General features: G+C 45.9%; 1 protein-coding gene across 2 annotated transcripts in view; it reads right to left on the bottom strand.

The window, feature by feature from the left end:
* Nucleotides 1–16,900, bottom strand: part of SEMA3B (semaphorin 3B) — a 63,206-nt gene extending 46,306 nt beyond the window's left edge. For both annotated transcript variants that reach the window (XR_014217288.1, XM_082214523.1), the window contains exon 1: nucleotides 15,987–16,900. The gene's annotated coding sequence lies outside the window, so the exon portion shown is untranslated. The remainder of the gene's footprint in view (nucleotides 1–15,986) is intronic.
* Between the last annotated feature and the right edge of the window lie 452 nt (nucleotides 16,901–17,352).

Here is a 17,352-nt window from a genome sequence, read left to right as displayed (position 1 = left end):
AGTCTCTCTTGAGTTCCATGTGGTTTACGCCAAGATAAGTGAGTACAGGGTCACAGCCTCCAGTCAAACACTAATAAGATTGGAAGTGTGGTCTAATAAATGGCTACAGTGCACTAAACAACAAGTGCTAAATCCTAAACCCTCTTACCTGGAAGTAGAGCCCCATTGAACTGAATGGGACTTACTCCTGAGTAGACCTGTTTAGGGCTGCAGCCTTAAGTCTTCCTTATAGCTCATCAGGGTAGGCAACAGGGGACTAGGAAGAGCAGCTTCTACTGTAATATAGCCACACCACATAAAGAAGTGATCTCATACTTGTGGCTTTGGGAATCTGTTGTGCATTTGCTTAGCAGCAGCCATATTGTCTTTGATTTTTCTTTTACTTTCAGAATCTACAGACATTTAAGTTTGTGTTCATAGATGTCCCCTGATGGCCTCTGAAAGGGTGGGAAGATCATCGGCCAGCTCAGCATCCCATGCAGTCCCATCAATACTGCATAAAAGGGTTCTGTGTACAGATTCTATATGAAAGGGAGACGGGAGCAGGAAAACCATTCCTCATCCCAAACAACAGTGGATGTGGTGACAAAGCAGGAATGAAGAATGAAATGCTCCATTCAGCTTTTCTCTGGGTGCGGAGTGAGGGGAGAAGGGTGAGGCAAAACTACAGGACAGTTGGGCTTCCACTGTGGTAAAGAGGCATATTGTCCTGAGAGAAAAAAGAGTATGATTCAGATAAGGAGATGCTATGAACAACTATGATTTGTTTTTGCTAACAAAAGGAAACAACATCTCATATTCCAGCAAACTATGACACCCAGGCATATAAATGAGATTATGGGCACTTCCAGATGACGTGTTTATGTAACATTCATCCTGTTTAGTTTGCTGCAAGGTTAAATGATGTTGCATCAAGCAAGCGTTATCCCACACTTCCCAGTGCATTTCCCTGTCACTTTCTTTATTGGTACACAAACAAATAAACCAGGTCTTATGGGGAAACATGTTGTGTTGTGCAAGATTTCCCAATTGCTACAAAAACAAATAAACCAGGTCTTTAGAGGAAATGAGTTGTGTTATGCAAGATCTCCCAATCAATTGCATTTGTGCAGCCTGGATTTTCCAACATGTAACTGAATCCTGCTGAAACTATGACAGTCTGAATGTCCACTTAACGGCATCTAACTGTATATAAATTCAGTCAATCAATCAATCAATCAATAATCTAAGCAACCAGACACCTATTCGTTTCTTACTAAATAATAAACTTTTTTGTGTTTGCAAAGAGGGCAATTGACCCAGCTTTGGTCTTTATTTGGGATCAATGAACTGTCCAATCCTTTGACCAAGGAGTCTCCCCCACCCCCTCCACCAGGATCTGTACCTCAGTTTTGGGGGAGGCAAAAGTTACTGGCTGCTTTTGTTAACCTGCTTCCAGCTGGAGGGATTGGGCCATTAACATTCTGCCCCAGTTGGAAGTTTAGAGGGGGTGGAGAAACTATTCAGGGCAAGCTGCTCTGAAGGGCATCAAGGCCTCCAATACACTTGATGCCCAAGCATTTGAGCTTCACACAAAGGGCTCTGGCAACCTATTGTGATGAGCAGCTCATAAACCCAGACAAAAAACCTACTCAACTCTCCACCCATCCCTAAGGGTGAATGTGGCTTTTCAGCGAAGAAGAGCTATCTGTTGGCATGACAACCAAGGTCAAAGTATCTCAGGGGCTGTTATTCACATTTGAGGCTAACTTTGGGGCATCTCCCCATCTTTTCCCTTCATTTCATCTCACCTCAAGCAGATGCAACTTGGATGATTACAACTGCATCATCCATCAAAATAGGGCATCCTAACTCAGAAGCAGAAGAACCCTTGGGGCATTTTATGCCTTAAACAAAATTATGCTGCTTTCATTTCGCATGTTAAAAACTGGTGTAGTTCCCTTCGATTAATAAGATTGCATTGCAGAGGGTTGGACTAGATGGCCCCTAGGGTTCCTTCCAACTCTATGAAAAAAAAAGTATGAAAAAAATAATGCTAAAAATCTTGATTAGGTTGCTCTTAAATAGGAAGAATAGATGCTCTTTGCAACTGGTAGCCCAGGATACCTCTTCCCTTACCATCGCTAGGGGTGGGGTAGACCTGGACGCAAGCAGCTAAATAAATAAATATGAAAACAAAACCAGATACAAATAAACTGCAATTGCTCCACATCTATCTTAATGTATTAGGAGGAATCACTCTGCCCCCAAATATAGCTAGACATTACAGAAGCAGGAAACCTTCTAAGTGTATAAGCTACAAGTCACAAGTTTTCAAATAGATGTCCTCTCCTTTTGCTCCTATCTGCCTAGTGTCCTTCCCCCCAGACACACAAACCAATGCACACTCCTCTTCTACATCCTATCATGGCTTCAGTCTTGTTTTCCCAAATGCCTAATTCCTTCTTCATCCTGCCAAGATATACCAAAGAACATTACAGCAGCCTGATCAATGGCCCATCTAGTCCAGCACCTTGTTCTCACATTGGCCACCCAGATGCCTGTGGGAAACCAGAAAGCAGGACCCAGAAGCATCACTGCCACTGACGCTGAAGGCAGAGCAGAGCCATAATGGTCATTAATGCTTTCCTTCTGAAGTTCAGAAGCCTACCTTGGGCCTGCAGAAAACATTCTGCTCCTGTTGTTCCTTATTCCACCTCCTGGGAGAGACTATAGTGATGGAGCACCCATGTTCTTCATGGATCACAGGTTCAACTGCTGGCACCACATTTTATTTTTTTTAAGGGATCAGGGAAGACTAAAGTCTGAGGCTTTAGATAGCTGCTTCTTATCAGAGCTGACAATACTGAGCTAGATGAACAAATAGCCTGAGCTGATGTTAGGTGGCTTCCTATGGGGGCACGTCAATATATCCTGTGTGTGTATGTACTGCTGAAGGGTTTCATCAGTGACTGACTTTGGACGCCACACCTTCTTCAGCTCCTCCATATTTGTTCCATCTGCAGAGGGAAGCTCTCGGAACCTGTACCAGCTCTTCATTGCACTTGTGTCTGTCATTTCTTCCTGTGATTTTTTGTGCACTAGAGCTGTCTGTGTTCTGAGCTGGGAAAAGCTCTATTAAACTCTGAGGCTATTGTAGGTCCAGTGCTGGAACAAATTGTTTCAGAGCTGCAATCTAAAGGCGCACCACAAGGCCGGCACTCCTGCCACCTACTTCTCACTGTACAGATGGTCTGATCCGCAGCCTGTAAGGATCTCCTTTCCCTCTCTAGCAGATACCAAAAGGCAATGCTTAGCACAGACCCCTCACCCATCCACCTCCAACATCTCCATTTGCCAGACCTTGGCAGCTCCATGCATTCTGCATATCAATAGACTGGGACAAATAAGGCTCACTGGGAGATGTTTCTGTGGCTTATTCTGTATCTAGTATATCCCTTTGCAGCAACTGTTTCTGATCTGAGAATATTAAGAGATTATGCAGATTCAGTCGCTCTGCATTGTCACTGTCACTGAAGTGGATAGTCCTGTAATGCAATGCATGGGTTGGGAAGAGGAATGTTTTCATAAATACTTTTGGAATGGCTGAGCTGACTGCAGGAATTAAATATCATGCTAATGTGTGGTAGTAACAGAATAATGCAAGTACAATGTGCAGTTCAATATACGTCTAACACGTTTAGGGATAATTCAACCATGATGTAAAGCTGAGAGGAGGGTTTTGCTATAGACAGCCACAGTTTTGCCTAGTGCAGGGGTTTCTGAACTGTGGTCCATGGACCACAAGTGGTCTGCAAGCTTTGTTCAGGCGGTCTGCAACTTGTCTGTAAAAATACAGTTAAAAATCATACAGCACCTAGCACAAGGCATTACAATTGCTGCCACAGGCAGAAAAATTTATCAAGACCTTCAGCAATTTTCAAGTGGTCCATGGTGAAGAAAGCTTGGTACCCTACTACAGTGGTACCTTGGGTTACAGACGCTTCAGGTTACAGACTCTGCTAACCCAGAAATAGTACCTCGAGTTAAGAACTTTGCTTCAGGATGGGAACAGAAATTGCGTGGTGGCAGCACAGTGGCAGCAGGAGGCCCCATTAGCTAAAGTGGTACCTCAGGTTAAGAACAGTTTCAGGTTAAGAACAGACCTCCAGAATGAATTAAGTTCTTAACCCGAGGTACCACTGTATATAAAAGCAAGAAAGCGGGATTCTAAAATGGCCTTCAACTAGCCGCGTTACCTGAAGGATCACCTCCTCCAATCTAGACCTGCCTGGACTTTGAGATCATCTGCGACTCTTCTTCAGCAGCACCCACCAAATGAGGTTTGGCAGGTACAAAGGATAGCACCTTTTCAGTGGTGGCACACCCACTGTGGAATGCCCTCCCTAGAGAGGCTTGCCTGGCACCTATGTGTATTATGGTCCTTTTAGTACCAGGCAAAGACTTTAACAATATTTCCTAGGTTTTCCAATCTTAAAAGCTTGTAGGGGTTTTTAGATCATAGAATTGTAGAGTTGGAAGGGACCCCCAGGGTCATCTAGTTCAACCCCCAGCAGTGCAGAAATCTCAACTAGATCGTACATGACAGAATAGAAAGTTTGGGATATTCTTGGCGTCTAAAAGATTTGTGACATTTTAGTATGCTCTGAGCTTTGTTGCACTGATTTGATTTCCTGATGTTTTCTTTTTCATGCATTTATAATCTTGTTTAATACTTACTTGCTGTAATTGTTATCGGAAGCTGCCTAGGGAACTTACGTTATTGGTTAGCATTTAAATAGTGTAAACAAAGAAATGCTGTTGCCGCCCCTGCTGCCAGCTTCCTGTGCTACTCAACACATAGAACTAAACCCACACATTTACCTGACGCCCACTTAAAGCTAGCCACAAAATACTTCCTGAAGCAGCACGTTCTGACACTACTTCCCAAAATTTAACAATTGGTCAGTCTAGGATTCTGGTGAGCCTCCAGGGTAAAGGAATCCCACAAAACAGAATATTATCATAGTGGTTTAAAATAAACTACATCTAACACAGGTAATTAGACAGCCCTCCCTGAAGCTTGACAATCCTAGTCTTGACTGGGGGGAAATGCCGGACGACAGAGATGACAAGGTGTCCTGCTCCAACCAGGTCAGGACACAGTTTTGGAGCATCGGCTGGTGTAAACCACAAACAGGTCAACAGCAGACTAACGTCAGAAACACAGCGGAACAGGTCAGGATCAAAGGGAATTCAATAAGGAGAGCCCAGGTGTAGCTGGACTCAAAGCACATTGAAGTAGTCCGGAGGCAAATGCAATCCAGCAAACAGAGTCTTCAAGAATAAATCCAGATGTTAGCAGCACAGGAGGTCATTTAATGGTAGGGTGGAACAGGTAACATCAGTGATGGGGAACCTCAGGCCCAGGAGCGAAATGTGGTCACGCAGGCCTTGGAATTCTCTCCTCAAACCATGCCCCTCCCTAGGTCAGCCCCTTCCTATGGGTCCTGCTCTGAGCCCTCCGCAAGAGCTTTCATGTGGTTGGAAGATGCCCCTGGGCTGTGATAACGCCTCTTGCCCACCTGGATAGAGGTAAGTAGACATATAGTCTATGCCTGCGTGGAGAAACCACAGAATTTGTCATAGCTAGAATGTAGCCTTACAGCAGGTAAGAGTCATATCCATTTCACTGCCCACTTTTGCTTCGAGGCCACTGGCATATGGCCCCCTGACTGTTCCACACAAGGGCCCTCAAGCAGAAACAAGCAAGGTGCTCCTCATGAACCTGACAACCAAAAGACATGCCAGTCACCTAAGGGCTTACACCAGGCACCCTCAAACTTGGCCCTCCAGCTGTTTTGGGACTACAACTCCCATCATCTCTAGCTTACAGTACCAGTGGTCAGGGATCATGGGAACTGTAGTCCCAAAACAGCCAAGTTTGGGGATGCCTGGCTTACACAGTCTGGCCTCCTAGACCCCACCCATGACCAACTGCAAGTGCTTAACCCTGCTCTCCAGGAAGAGACGGGATTACTGTCAAGTACGGTAGACCATTACTCACAAGTAGCTCCAATATTTGGGGCTCTCAGGCACACATTCTCCTTTTCTGGGAAGGCGCCTGGGATTTCTGGGAGGCACTTCAGCCTCTCCTGCTGACTCAGAAGGGGGCTCTTCTGCTGCGGTTGTTGGAGACCCACCTCAAGGTTTCTTCCAGGGCAGCCTCTGGAGACAGGCCTGGTCAGGTTTCCACCTGAATGATAAGATCTTTCTGATCAGTGCTGGGACCAGTGGCACTTCTTGGGCTTCCCTTGGGCTATGGATGGTGTTGGGGCTTCATGGGAGGAGTCTAGGGGTCAGGCTGGGGCCCAGAATGGCATAATGTACACAGATGATGCATTATGCATAAAGCAGCACTGCTCCTTTGAAAAGCAGAAAATCACTGTTACAAGTTAATGGAATTTTCCGCCTGTGTGCGTCTATGTGTACAAATAAAGCGGAGAAACATTTAAGGCAGGAAGGCAAGCAGAGAAACAAATTAAGAGGCCTTTAAAAGGAGAAAAGAGGAGAAGAGTGCAAGAGAGCAAGGAAAAGAATGCCAAATGTAAGGAGGAGGGTTGGGTGGGAAGCGTACAGTGACAAAGAGAAAAGCAAACAATAGGAAGCCAGTAAATGAAATTAATATCCTGGCCTCTTTCATGCATTGCTTTGACAGAGCCCTACAAAGGTCAGAGGCAGCGCTTTGGGTGGAACGGCTGGCTGTTAAAGAAGCAAGAAAAAGCTGTTCTCCCTTGACTCCTGAGAGCCACCTGCAGTCTTCACCTGCTGAACCATCTGCACATCATTTTACATTATTTGTTGTTCTGCAATTCTTCCCCCAAGTTACTATATTTTTGGGGTTTTTTGGAAGGGCACTTCTTGCTCTACACCACAGCAACCCAATAACATTTGTGGTATAGAAAGTTACAGGATTTCAGCAGGAAGTTATAAGACATACACTGATTGGAAATGAAGCAGCACATCTGCCCCAAACCTATTGCACATGCAAACAGTGTTGAAAGTGTGATCGTGTATAACTGCCCTGATGCCCTCATGAGTGCAAATCGTCAAAAACGCACATGGACATTTTTGGGTGAGATCTTATACCACCCCTGGTCAGACCAATGGTCAGTCTAGTCCAGTAATGCCATAATTCTGTCTAAGAGCAAACTTTGGTGATTGAGTGCCCACAAGATTGGGAGAGAAATGAGGCAACCCCAAGCTGAGACGGTACTTTCTATATACTTGGAGGACTTACCTTACATTAAAAGGTAACTGAAATTTAAACTCCCACCCACCAAAGTGACCAGAACAAGTAAGCTTCCATCTCATAAAGATGGTGGTGTGTCAGCTGAAGGGGGGAACAGTTAAGGAAACTGGGGGTGGGATGGAGATAATTGGTTTGCTCAAGCCCCCAAGTGCTTTGAGAAAGGACCAATGCTCAGTGGTAGCACATCTTCTTTACATGCAGAAGATCCTGGGTTCAACCCCTGGTGTCTCCAGGAAGGGCTAGAAGAGGCTGCCCGAATCCCTGGAGAGTTGCTGTTGTTCTGAGTCAACAGTACAATTAGGAGCTAGACATATTCCACAAACTCTTGATTACTGATGTGTCTGGAAACCAGTCTCTCAGAGTCTTGACAGGGATCTTTCCTGCTTTGTGATGGTTGACAATTTCATATCAAAATAAAAAAATTCCTTCCAGTAGCACCTTAAAGACCAACTAAGTTAGTTCTTGGTATGAGCTTTCATGAAAGCTCATACCAAGAACTAACTTAGTTGGTCTTTAAGGTGCTACTGGAAGGAATTTTTTTATTTTGACTATGGCAGACCAACACGGCTGTAACTGAATTTCATATCTGTGAGCCTACTATGTGCAAGGCATGTGCTCTGCTACTGACCTATGAGTGTTAATAGGACACCTATAGAGAGTGTCCTATCTTCCCCCTGCCTTGCTCTGAGCCCCCCAGTAGATGATCAGGGTTTCCTAGTTGATCAAAGCCAAGGGAGACTGCTTATCTAGAGTCTTGGTAGCTGGTATCTGAATTACTGCTCTGAAAGCAGGGGTGGGAAGCCAGTGGTCTTCCAGATGTTGTTGGATTCCAGTTCCCACTGGCCCCAGCCAGCATGGCCACTGGTCAGAAGCATGATGGGAGTTGTAGTTCAACAACACCAGGAGGGTCACAGATTTCCCATCCTTGGGCTATATCTATTCTAGGCCCTTATTGATTGAAAGGTTGCAAATGTGTTGTTGCTGTTAGGTCTTTGACTTGCACATGACTCCTCAGCACAACATTTGGGCACAATCTATAGACAAGGTCCAGCTCAGCTCTCTTCTTAGGCCAAGCCCAGTCATTGGGATTGCATAGATGTCTCCAAGGTTAATGTAATCCACTGTGAAAAGCCAAAAGCAAAACTACAGTGTTTTCCTCCCTGTGTGAAAAGCAAGGCTGCCAGCCAAGCTCCCAGCAAAGAGAGTGAATTCTGCCCCTTCCCTGCTTTTTCCCATGTCTTTCTATTTACTTCAATCCTTTTTTAACATTTTCCCTGAATGAATCTTCCCCAGCCTGTTCTTTTCATCAAGACATGGCCACCTCTGAGCCCATTTGTCTTCTGCAATTATTCCCTTGCATCTCTGGCAATTAAGTGATGCCAGCTTCCTAAAGCAATTATGGAGATGCCGTTTGAGCCCAGCTGTAAGGCAGGGAGGGCGATTTTCTGGTGACTGTTCCGTGGTTGGTGGGTCAGCTAATGAACACCGCTCAGACATCAGGTGAGAGCACAGAGCTCCCTTTCCAGGGAGTTGGTTAAGCTGCATAGGAGAAAGTGGAAAAGAAAAGTAAAGAAGAAAGCTCTATTCCCTCACTAAGCTGTTTGTTCTACTATGGTTTACCTGGGGTGGGGGGTTGCATTAAAATAGGATCTGGCCGCAGCTCCTGCTGAAACTTTGTCGGGGAGATTGTCTTGGAGAATATGCAGTGGGCTCTCCAAAGACTTGCACACTCAGGTAGGATTGCCCAGACTGGATTTGTGGGACCTGGAAGTGAACCATGTCTTTCCTGTGAGCAAGAATTCCTTGCAGTCCTAGCCAAAGCCAAAACTTTTCCAAACACAGCATTCTCACCGCCTCAGCAGGGAAGGGCTTTGTTGCAGTGATTGCTGGAGGAGCCAGTCTTCCCTCCCAGCAGATGCCTAATTAGAACATATTAAAGTCACTGCACTGCAGCAAAATAGAAGCAGAGCAAGAAGGGGGGCACCCCACTCTGTCCTGCTGGGCAAGGGGGCACCTCTTTTTGCTTTGTAGTGAGAATCCCCATATTCATTGGGCTGCAAAAGGCAGCTGCCCTTGAAATGGGAAGGCATGCGTAATTATTCCAGGGTAGAGTCCAAAGCAATAGACTCCTATTATCAGTCTGGAAGACCAGTTAGAATGCTTCTTTAACTGGGGCAAATAATGGCTGGATCACTGGGCATTTTTCAGTGGCTACTGGGATTCTTGCAAAAAAGCTAGGTGGACTTACATGCACAAGCAGGTATGCAAAGGATGCTAGTGGAAGTAGCAGGGAACAAGGGAGAAGGGGTTTGGTGTTACAATTAGTGACTCCTTTGCAGCAGTTGAGAGCACCTGATGATACCATATTGCTTTGTACACTTTAGACATACTGGAGGACCATGGCAATTCTAATTAAACAACAACAACATAAACCATACAAGTCAACCCACCTCTGCCTTACAGTATGAGGGCAGGCAAAACATGTTTACGTGCTCAAAAACATTAACCCAGTAGACACCAAACTGCAAGACTCCTCTGTTTGATTTGGAAATTTGGCACAATGAATCACAGCTCAGATCAAACGTATTGCAGAGCTCAATATACATACACCATTTGGTGCAAGCTCTTCTTAGGTGCCCAATTCCACATCTTTTCATTAACAGAATAAGCAAGTTAGCAAGCTGGCTGTAAGTTGCTAATGAACCAGGAACTTCACAGCCCATTTCTCTTGGCCACTTTGCAGCAGCTCTGCAGAGCTGCAGATAAAAACTTGAAAGTAATACAGTGTGTGGGGAAACATCATGAGCCAGATCTGTGGCTAAGGCTGCAATCCAGAGCATACTGAACAGAGCTCCCATGAACAAAGTGGGGTTTGCTTTTGAACAAAGGGGGTTTGCTTTTGAATAAGCTTGTATAGCCTTATGATTTGTAATATAGGGTCAGGACATATGGAATCATAGAATTGTAGAGTTGGAAGGGATCCTGAGCATCATCAAGTCCACCCCCAATGCAGGAACATGAACTAGATCATACATGACATCATTTCACTCTCTTTTATAAAATAGGCAAAAATCTGCCTAATTTTTATAGATTGCAGAATTCACTTTTTCTTAGTGGAGAGAATGTGGGTTCCCTTGACACAGAATATTGATGATTTTAGCATGGCTCTGACGATAATAAATCAGTTGCACAGAAGGAGAAAACAACTAATAATATTTACTTCCCTACTTGAACTGAATTCATTTGCTGGTGGTGAAAGAAAGTAAGCAGGAAGGAAAAGACCACTGAGAAACGTTGGTGTTAGCCTTAACAGTCAGCGTCATTACACTCATTATTATTAGTAGTAATACCCTGCCCATCTGACTAGGCTTCCAACGAACTATAAAACCATAGTAAAACATCAAACATTAAAAACTTCCCCATATAGGGCTGCCTTCAGAGGTCTTCTAAAAGTCACATAGTTGCTAACTCCTTGACATCTTATGGGAGGGCATTCCACAGGGCGATTGCCACTACTGAGATGGTCCTCTGCCTAGTTTCCTGTAACTTTACTTCTTGCCTCTCACCTGAACAGCCTCTGCTTCCAACATGTCCTGTGCCTCATCCTCCATCTCCTGACTACTCAGACTCTTCCTGTTCTTCTAGCCCTGGCTCCTGCCTTGTGGGTGGCACAAAACCCCATAAATTGCTGGCGCCCTTTGCTGGGTCAGCCTCCAGCCTCCTTGCCTCTGCCACATACTCACCAGAGCCCTGCCAGTCCCTGACAATGGATCCAACTTGCATTGCCTTGCAGGGGGTTGGACTAGATGACTCTTGGTGCACCTTGCAACCCTACAATTCTATGATTCTGTGGAATTATGCTCCACCCTTCTTCTCCAGTAACCCATATGTAGCTTTCTTTGTTTCTTGGCTATCTTTGTTACTTTATTCATCAAAATTCATATACACTCAGTTGACAGAAACGCCTCTAAGTTGCCAATTGTTGGCAGTGTACAAATCTCTCCTTACATTGTTCACCACTCCCTAAACAAGAATGGAAGATGTTGGGACAGTTGCATTTGATATGAAATTCAGTGAAGTCCAGGCCTGTCATACAAATTTTCCCTTCCTACACATGTTCCTCTATTCCTCTTCTTTTACTGCAGCTAGAACAAGGGTGGCCATCTCTTTTGCTGGCTTAGCTGTGCACATCCATAACAGCCATGTCCCGTATTGGCAGCTGTTTAGTCATGTTTCTGACATCCATCACTGCCCTCTAGAGGCATTATATTTATCATGATGGCCAAAAATTTGGACACAGTCTATGTCCCTGTTTATCACTGCCTCTGAAAGAAGGATGGGGAACCTCGGACTCTCCAGGTGTTGCTGGAATTCCCTTCTCTAAACCAGATGTTGCTGATCTAGGGCCACAGATTCTCCATCCCTGGTCTAGAGAAGGGAATTGTGACTGCCAAGCAGTACAACTATTTCAGACAGACTGACAGATAGATACAGTGCAACATTCTAGGAATATTATGTTTTCTTCATATTTACAAGACTCTGTCTGGAAGATGTTCTTGGAATAGGGTAGGCTGACATATTTTTGCTTTCTGAACCCTGAAGCCAAAATATCTACTACAGCCACGTCTCTTCTATACCAAAAATAAGACACAGTTGCATGCATAAGCAACTCCAGTTTCCAGACTACTGTGATTTGCCCTTCCTTGGACCTTTGTGTGACATTCCTGAGGTCTGTAGAAAGACGGAACTTTGGTATAATTCCAAGTAACATTCTGACAAATTCAACATGTCCTATTTGGAAGATATTATGCTGATAAGAGAACGAACCCTCCAAAGTTATGGTCAAAGGCAAATTTAGGGGAGCACGACCGGTTCAGCCACTCTGGGCGCGGAGCCTGGGGGGGTCAGCAGGGATCGCTACAACTATGATATAGAATGGAAAGCAAGAGGTCGAGGGTGCCAAATTTTGGCACCACACAAGGCAGCATCAAAATTTGAAACCCTCAGGTCCACCACCGGATTGGCCTGGTTCACATGACACTGTGAGCCAAACCTTGGCTTAGCAAGACCCTATGGGCTCCTGCAGAGCAGCTTGCTGCCATTTTGCATTTTCCTGGTCCTCATGGCTAAGCCACAATGTTTTTGGCCTGGTGGGTCTGATCTCTAATTCCCATCACCCCTGCTGGCCAACTGTCAATCATATGACATCATGACATCATGACACCCACCTGACAAAGCTGAGCAGCATGGATGGAACAAGAGTCTGCTTCGCCAGTGCAGTTCTCTCAGGGAGCACTCTCCAGCAATTGGTGAGTGAAGGGTTCAATTCTGCTGGCTGCAGCATCCGGCAGAATTGAGCCATGTCCCCACCAATCAGCTGACATCACCCAGCAACATAATCTGATGGACACATGGACATGGTTTGGGGAAAATGGCCTCATGGGCCAGCTAGATCCCCTAGGCGGGCTGCAAGTTTCCCACCTCTGAGCTGTCAAGTTTTAGCCCTGCTCAACACAGGGAGCAACAAAGCACCTATGAGTTCCTCCCCCAAATCCCACAAGCTTGCATAGTCCTGCTAAACCAAGGTTTTGTTTAACATGCCATGTGAAGCAGCCCTATAGTGCCAGGGCTTACATTTCTATCCGTGATGCTTCTTTTCAAATCACCATCACTAATAGGAAGAGAGATTTATTTTCTCTGCAACTCAGTTTGAAATCTACACACTGCTGTTTTTAAAAGACTTGATGCTATGATACTGCCAGGGAAGGGAGCAAAGCCAGAGAAACTGCTTGAAGCCTCTAAAAGTTTATTACTGTACATGGACTGGGTGACAAGGAGAACACAAGTCAGCTGGTAAGGCAATGCTCCCGCCTCCATCCTCTCCACAGATAAAAAGGAGGTGCCCTCCAGCAAAACTTGGGAGCAGAACAAACTATGCAGTACCGACTCAGTTTCTGTTATGCAATGCTCTGCGTTATAAAGGAGCACCCTGTGGACCCCATGAACTTGCCCATATTAGGCATAAGGAGGCTGAACTGGAGTTTGCTAGTGCATGAAGAAATCCTGATGCAGGCAGCCTAAACCCATGCTTAGCCTTTTTATACTAGCTGAAATTAAACATGAGTAGATCCTTTAGCTGTTTAATTCATAAGGGTATAAATTTAAAATGCGCAGGAAAAAAAAATCCAAACACACAGGAAACCAAAACTAACAAAGCAAAGACCAACAGAGACAAATGAGATGTTCTGCATTTGGGCAGAAACGACAGCAACCCTAAACCCAATTCCAGAGGTACTGGATGGGAGATCCTTGGCTCAGCAATAGCATATATGAAAAAGATCTTAGAATTGTAGCTGATTCCATGAGCTGAACATGTATGCAGTTGCAAATAGAGACTAAGATGACTGCATTAACAGAGCTATAGCCTCCAAGTCACAAGATGTAATATTTCTGCTACATTCTGCATTAGTAGGACCTCACCTGCAAGAATAAGACCTCACCTGGAGTACTGTGTCCATTTCTAAGAAGAATATAGGCAAACTGGAATGGGTTCAAAGGAGGGCAGTGAAGAGAGTCAGTGGTATGAAAAAATAAGTCCTAGAATGAAAAGTTGAAGGAACTAGGTACATTTAGCATCGAGAAGAAAAGACTGAGGGGTGACAGTGTGTGTGTGTGTGTGTCATGGTAGCACTCTTCAAATACTTAAGAGCTCTCAGGCTGTGTATACACCAGAGTGCTAATGTGCATATAGGCCAGACAAATCTGATTCTTCATGTGCGCATTTGTGCATCTGCCCACACATTTTCAATTGAATCAGTGTTCCCCATCCACACTAGTGGGCAGTGCTTGGTGGGATATATTTGCACTGTGTGCTGCTATCCCTTCAATTAGTACTTCCTCACATTCCCTAATTTCTAGAAACCTGAAGTCCACTGTGTGCATGAATGCAGGTATTTGTTTACCTGTGCATGCAGCCATTAAAAAAAAAATGAGATACATGTTTTCTGATAGACCAGACTTGCACAAATAGCAGGTAAAAAAAGGTGCGTGTGTTGCGCCCCCACTAGCAGCCCCCAGAGGAGCACCATTGGGAGCAGTTTTGACAATGGTACCAATTACAAAGGCTTGGACAAGCCATCTTATGAGGATGTTCTGGTTCTGAATTTCCTATTTGATGAAATTCCTGAATTGCAGGGCGTTGGACTAGATGATCCTTGGTGTCCCTTCCACTTCTACAATTCTAAGTTTCTATGAAGATGATCTGGTTCAGAAGAATGGTGCACTAGATGGTTTGTTTGTTTATTTACATATTTATTATTACATTTATTACTAGCCCTTCACCAGGAGGTTCCAGGGTGGGTTGCAATAATTTAAAATTCAGTATTTTAAAAAGTTAAAACAACTTGCAGGAATAGGGTGGGTCCCGACTCAAACACCCCTCCCAATAGCTCTATGCACCAATCACATATGAAAGTTATAACCCAGGAAAGCTACTATAATAACAACTGTAATTGATTTTGACCCAGCAATGCCACATCAGTTTCTAATGCCAGGTCTTCCGAGTTTATAATGATACAGAAAATTAAATATAATGCTAACACAAGGAGAGGAAGGAAGCAAATTCTATATCCCTCCAAACCCCCTTCCCAAAATAATATGCCCGTCTTCTCCCGCAGGGGTCTGGCCTCCTTCCACTGAGGCTGGCTCCAGTGGCTTTGCAGAGAGAAGTGCTGACTCCAGAAATATACAGTCATTCTCCTAAAAAAAGGCTTCTAAGAACTTAGTGCACATTTAGAGCTGCAGTCAGAGACTGACTGCGTGAGAATAGAGAGTGTTCAACTTTGCCTTTTCCATCTTTTCTTCCATGTGATGATAGCCAATGGCTGGTGGTGAGTCACCAGCAGGAGGAGACCTGGTCCTCTTTCTCTCGGCCACAGTGGATACCCGAAAAAATCCCTACTGCTCTTTCAGAAGTAATGCATTAATTCGCAGGGAGAGTATGGCTTTCTAGTTGTGCCTTCTACTGTCCCCCTTTCAGGGCTACAAAATTCAAGAGCCTTGATTTTAATGCCAGTCCTTCAAACATTACATGTTGGGATTGTTTTGTCTGGGTGTAAAGGCAAGGACAATGAATGACCTTAAGCTTTCTTCCAGTTCACAACTGTGTAGATTCATAATCATTTTACAAGAGCTGAACTCTCTTCCGGGTCTCATATATTCCTTAGAGTCTTCTAAGGAATCAGAGTCTCCTGCATACACTAGCTTGCCAAAACCAAACAGGGGCATCCCTTATCACCACCCCTTTGCCTGTGCCATCGAGATGATCATTAAAGAGTTCATCAAAGTGTGGAGTGATTCCGCTATGACCTAGCGATGCCTGCCAAGGGCAGAAAGAGGGTCAAAAGAGGTGCAGTCCACACTGTGCGTGTGTGTAAGATTCCTGCAAACTAAACATTTCCTGGCAAGCAGCTTGTGGGAACTGCCTTTCTCGCCTCCGCTTCTCCTCCATGAGGACTAGGGGGCTGCAGCGAAGATCTTCCGCGAAGCGCAATCTAATGTCACAACACAGGAAAGTCCTCGCTAAAACTTGGCCTCGATCAGCCCGAACCCGCCTGCAAAGTTGCAAGGGCGCTCTAGTCTAGCGACACATCTCCAACCACAGACGGCGCGGAAGGGAAAACGCAGCGAAACTCACCTGCTTCTCCAGCTCGGGACGACCCTCGCTTTCCTTGCCGCCGCTGCCGCCGAAGGGGGGCGCTCCGAGCCGGGTGCCGGGGAGGGGGAAGCGCCTCTCCGGAGTCTCGCCGCCAGTACCGATGGAGGGTAAGATCCGGCTAAATTCTGGGAGTCAGATCCTCGCAGTCCCCCACGGGGTGTCCGTTCCCTGTGTCTCCCTCTCCCGTGGCTGGCTGAGGAGCGAGGGGCTGCCCGGCTTCTCCTCTCCGCTCTAACTCTCTCCAACCCGCAGCGCCGGCGAGTCAACCCAAAGGGGTGGAGCTGGCTCGAGCGGCGGATCCGAAGTGGCTCCCGCAGGCGTCAAGAGTTGAAGACTCCCTGGGTGGGGCGTCGATCAATGCCGGGAGCCAGCAGAGGAGAAAGGCAGGAGCGGAGCGCGGGGCCCACGCCCAGCAGAAGCCCAAGAAGCAGCAGCAGCAGCCGCGATCGGGAGAAGCGGGCCGCCCGGGGCGGGGAAGGGTCAGCCGCCGCCCTCGGCCACGTGCCCGCGGTCACCCGCGTTGCTCTCCACAACCGCGTGGGATTGCCCGTCGCCCCTCTCCACGGGAGCGGGCCCCGGAAAACCGGAAGGACACTCACTCTTTTGGATGGATAGAGCCGGCCATGACACTGGCAGTAACTTCACTGCTCTCCAAGCCAGCCCTTCCATGAGTTGAGGTTGTAGCCTATGCTAGGCCTACGCCAGAGTGGACCCATTGATGTTAACGGACAGGACTAACTGCGGTTCATTAATGCCAATGGGTCTACTCTTGAGTCGAACTGAGTTGTCTGCGACCCTGGATGCTTTGACCCCCGTGCAAACCTCATGCTATGCTATATGCCCAAGCTTCCTTCTTCAAGGGCTTAAAAAAGAAGAAGAGATATGGTGGTACCTCGGGTTAAGTACTTAATTCGTTCTGAAGGTCCATTCTTAACCTGAAACTGTTCTTAACCTGAAGCACCACTTTAGCTAATGGGGCCTCCTGCTGCTGCTGCCGCACTGCCGGAGCATGATTTCTGCCCTCATCCTGAAGCAAAGTTCTTAATCCGAGGTACTATTTCTGGGTTAGCAGAGTCTGTAACCAGAAGTGTATGTAACCCGAGGTACCACTGTATTTAGAATTCAAACCGTACTGCAATAAAACGTGCATTATAAGAAATAAAAGAAGCAATAAAACCACAGTGTTAAATCAGTATGAATATTTAATACAGGCACACCATAGACCACCCAAATGAAGCCTGTGGAGGCACCATGGGGGAAGGGGGCGGGATGGGACACACAGGGCACCTGGGGAGTGTTCAGCTCTTCCAGCCTCTCTGGTTGGGATGTTACCCCTCAGGGTTTT

This window comes from Podarcis vaucheri (genome assembly GCF_965113315.1).
Source record: "Podarcis vaucheri genome assembly, chromosome: 2".
NCBI lineage: Eukaryota > Metazoa > Chordata > Lepidosauria > Squamata > Lacertidae > Podarcis > Podarcis vaucheri.
Note: the sequence above shows the minus strand (reverse complement) of the source record. Positions and strands in the feature narration are given on the sequence as shown.